This window comes from Micropterus dolomieu, linkage group LG12 (genome assembly GCF_021292245.1).
Source record: "Micropterus dolomieu isolate WLL.071019.BEF.003 ecotype Adirondacks linkage group LG12, ASM2129224v1, whole genome shotgun sequence".
Lineage (NCBI taxonomy): Eukaryota > Metazoa > Chordata > Actinopteri > Centrarchiformes > Centrarchidae > Micropterus > Micropterus dolomieu.
The window spans coordinates 24,393,566-24,398,181 of NC_060161.1; the positions used below are offsets into that span (position 1 = coordinate 24,393,566).

At 41.5% G+C, this 4,616-nt stretch overlaps 1 protein-coding gene across 1 annotated transcript in view; it reads left to right on the forward strand.

Annotated features, from left to right (window-relative positions):
* Positions 1-3,193: 3,193 nt before the first annotated feature.
* LOC123979790 overlaps positions 3,194-4,616 on the forward strand; it is an 18,405-nt gene continuing 16,982 nt past the window's right edge. The window contains exons 1-2 of the mRNA XM_046063871.1: positions 3,194-3,222; positions 3,312-3,371. The gene's annotated coding sequence lies outside the window, so the exon portion shown is untranslated. The remainder of the gene's footprint in view (positions 3,223-3,311; positions 3,372-4,616) is intronic.

Sequence of the window (4,616 nt, forward strand, 5' to 3'; positions counted from 1 at the left end):
CTTGATGGCATCGCCCTGGCCTCCAGCACCACTGTGAGGAATCTTGGAGTTATCTTTGATCAGGACATGTCGTTTAAGTCTCACATTAAGCAAATTTCAAGGACCGCCTTTTTTCACCTACATAATATTGCGAAAATCAGGAACATCCTGTCTAAAAATGATCCAGAAAAAGTAGTCCATGCATTTGTTACTTCTAGGCTGGATTACTGCAATTCCTTATTATCAGGCTGCTCGAAAAAGTCCGTTAAGACTCTTCAGCTGATCCAGAATGCTGCAGCACGTGTTCTGACAGGAACCAGGAAAAGAGATCATATTTCTCCTGTTTTAGCTTCTTTGCATTGGCTAGAATTTAAAATCATTCTTCTTACCTACAAAGCTCTTAATGGTCAGGCACCATCTTATCTTAAAGAGCTCATAGTACCTTACTACCCCACCAGAGCACTGCGCTCCCAGAATGCAGGGTTACTTGTGGTTCCTAGAGTCTTCAAAGGTAGACTAGGAGCCAGAGCGTTCAGCTATCAAGCTCCTCTCCTGTGGAACCAGGTTCCAGTTTGGGTTCAGGAGGCAGACACCATCTCCACAAGCTTATAGTTAGGGCTGGCTCAGGTGAGTCCTGAAACATCCCTTAGTTATGCAGCTATAGGCCTAGACTGCCACGGGATTTCCTATGATGCACTGAGCTCCTCTCTCCTCTACTTTCTCTACCTCTGTATGCAACCTCATCCCATTATTGCATGTTACTAACACAACTTCTCCCCTGTCCGGTAGTCTTGTGCTTTCTCGTCCCTCTCCTCTCTCCTCCTATCGCTTGCAGGTTTTCTGGCTCTGGAGCTGTGGAGTCTGGATCTGTGGCTGCGGGTCACCTGCTGCCCCCGTGTTCCTGCTCAACACCCTCTGCTGCAACGACTATTGTTACTAGTCCAATTGTTATTATAATAATTAACATTACGATTGTTAATAAAATATCACTGGAACAGATTATGTCAATGGCATGTGGTGGAGAGAGATGGTGTTCTCAGTAGCCTAGATTATCTGCAAAGCAAGCTACGGAAGTATCACATGAGAACAATGCCCAATTTAGCACCTTTTCTCAACTTATGTGGAAAACATCAACAAGATAAAAAATTTATTCTGTTTTGAAGTAACAGTTCAAAGGCACGGGCTGTTACCTGGATGACGTTGGAAGTGTGCTGCTCTTGAAATCTCCGCACCAGTGGGAAGACGCCTCGCGGTGCGCGCGCTCGTGCTACGCGATCCCCATTTCCTCAGGTCGGAACTCAGGAGTGCTCCTCTCTGCGTGTGAAAGTCATGGATAAGCAGCAGCAGGTGTGCAGCGTGTGGTTGGACCTGGACCAGGGGGGGACTATTTAAAGGATTGTGAAGCCTTGGTAGAAATGTACTCTCTTTGATTGAATTTTTGATCTCATTCTACTTTTCTCTTGTATGTCATGTAATCTACATTATTTCTCAACCTTCCTTTTATAATCCCTAGGTTGTTGAGATGCTGAAGACTTCAAGCACCCAGCAAACTTGTCCCCCTGCTGCTGTAGCTTGTGCCGGCCTGGCAGATGTCGTCTGTGATTTCTGCAGTGGGGCCACCGAAACAAAGCCACGATGTCTTGCCTGACCTATTTGGCATCTTACTGCCCAGCTAACCTGGAGCCTCACTACAGTGTTCCTGTGTTGAAGATGCACCAGCTGGTCTCTGCTACAATCCCAATGCAGGAAAAGATGTGTACGAAGCACAACAAGCTGATGGAGGTCTACTGTCGGACAGACGAGAGGTGTATCTGCTATCTGTGCCTTTATAGATGTGCATGAAAGCCACCGTACAGTGTCGGCTGCAGCAGAGAGGGCTGAGGAACAGGTAGAATAAAAAAAAACTGTTGACTGCTTGTCTTTTCAAAAAACAGCCATACTCTGTAGATGTGATTTGAAATTATAGAAAACAATAATTGTATAAATAAAATCATTCACAATGATTAATTTCTTTCAGAAACAGCTGATTGTGAGTCAAAAGAAAGTCCAGGAGAGAGAGGAGCTGAATGAGCTGGTCCAAGCTCTGAAGTATTTCAAGGTGCGGAAATTAGACTTTACTGTTTGATCCTGTGTTTGTATTGACCACTATTGAAGATGTCTTGTCCAGGTTTGGATGTCATGGCACTCATAAAGTGGTTTAATAAAAAAAGGCAGAGAATTATTTAACATTACTCCATGTATTAAGACAGAGTGAGATCAGGCTCTTATGCTATATCTAGTTTTGATACTGGGGCTGCTTTTTTTTTTTTTCTTTCTTTCTTTTTTTAAGGATTTTGACTTTTTTCATGTCTTTACCATAATAACCATTACAGATGCATGTGTTAACTTGTTGATTCAGTTTGTTTTGACAAATGACTTTATTAAATATTATTAAAAAAGACAAATCTTTGCCTGTGTATGTGCAGAGCTGTACACAGACTGCAGTGAAGACCAGTGATAAGATGTTAGATGAGCTGACCTCGTCCATAAAGAAAAAAGGCACTTTGTCGAAGAGAGAGAAAACTGCAGTCGCTCAGGCTGAAGAGCTGCAGCTGGAGGAGATCACCAAGCTGAGGAAGAGAGACTCCAAACTGGAACAGCTTTCTCATATGGACGACAACATTCATTTTCTTTGTTATTTCAATTCCAAATGTAACTCTAGAAGTTTTAAATACTCAAAACTCAGCTCAGTTATTTTTCCTTGAGGACAAAGCACAGCTGAATGTGTTGCCCATAAGACTCTATAAAAGAAGTCTACATACAGTAGCCACTGTGACGTCAGCCGTTGGTTTGCATGAGTTGAGTTTATGTTGGAAAATCACGCTTGATTTAGTTACAGTCTAACTGAAAGTAAACTGGTTGTCTATTAGTCTTTGGACCAAAGAGTAGGACAAATGTAGACAAAAGTGTAAATAGCATTGTCGTCTTGTTTTGTAATGGAATTTACATCAACTATGGTACACTGTATGAGTTTTTACATTTGTGTGTTTTCCTGCTTTTGTTTAGTTTTTCTTCTGGTCTCTGCCTTAATGAATTCCCTCCCGACTTTCCAGACCCTCTCCACCTCCTATGAATCTCCAGATTTGCCTGCTGATCCTGTTATTCGTCCCCAACGTTCATTCAAAACTGTGACTGACTGCATGTCCAAGCTGAGGGATATCGAGAAGCTCCTGCAGGACACATGGCCCACAATGTCTGCTACAGGTAACTGATATAAATATGAAAATCCAGAATTATAAAGTGGTTTTATTCAAGTCCAGTGGTATTCAGGATATTCTCTCTTTTTTTGTTAGTGTCTACTATAGATGTTGTCCTGCCACCTGTGCCAAAGACCAGAGAAGAGTTTTTAAGCTGTGAGTAACAAAAATTAACTCTATGCCGTTTCACACTATATCAGCGCAGTTATACTTTTTTTCCTGCTTTGTTCTTCTGTCAGATTGCCTTCCTCTATCACTGGATGTGAATTCAGCTTACAAATATTTGTCCCTTTCTGAAGAAAACTGGCGAGTGAATAGGGAATTCAATGAGAGATTTTACTTTGTTCACTCAGACAAGTTTACGAACGTTGGTCAGGTGTTGTGCAGAGAGGGTTTGTCAAAACGATGTTACTGGGAGGTCGGTCAGAGCGGTTGTTGTACTTGGTCTGCGGCAGTGTCATACAAAGACATCAGCAGAACATCATCGGACTCAGAGTTTGGAAAGAATAACAAGTCGTGGAGTTTAGAGTGCTCCCCAAAAGGTTACTCTTTCCTACACGACACAGGAAACATAACAGTGTCAGGCCCTCAATCCTTCAAGATCGGAGTGTACCTGGATTATAAATCAGGTACTCTGTCCTTTTTATAGCATCACTCACAACATGATGACTCTGCTCCACAAAGAACACATCACCTTCACTCAGCCGCTCTATCCTGGTCATGGACTGAAGGGTGGTGGATCTTGTGCAGAAGTAACAAACCAAACATAGCGAACCTTGAGGAGGTTATGATTTCAATGACACATCAAAACGATCTTGGTAATTGCGGACTACCTCCAGTTTTATAGTAAACATTGTAGCAGACCTAAATTTATTAGTTATGCATTTTAATAAATTTCTAAGAATTGATACCCAATTATGAAGTTTTAAGATTCATAAAATCATTTTATTTAATTCCTCGTTTTAGGGCACCACCGGAGTTGTTATAATCCTAGAGTCTCCGGACCTCTAGGTAGTTTTGAATAATTATACATTTATTACTAGTGATCAGTTAGTTAATGATCGCTCAATTATCTTAAATCAGTCAGTCAGTCTCATATCTAAAGGGTCAATTCTCTTGGCAGGAACTATAAATAGGCAACACACACAGCTCTTGATTATATTACAGTGACTTTATTCTCTAACTAAAGGTGATAAAAAGATGGTTGGATACAGGGAACAAACATTTGCTGAACAATGAGCCTGGAGGTTCGATTGTGGGAAGCATTTGACTCATACGGCATAGAAGAGCTAATGAAAGTAAACTAATGCTATAATTTTAGGAGTTAAAATGGACATCTGATCACAGAACGTGTGTTAAGTCTTACTGCTTGTCGACAGCCTGCTTTTGGCCTGTTGCACG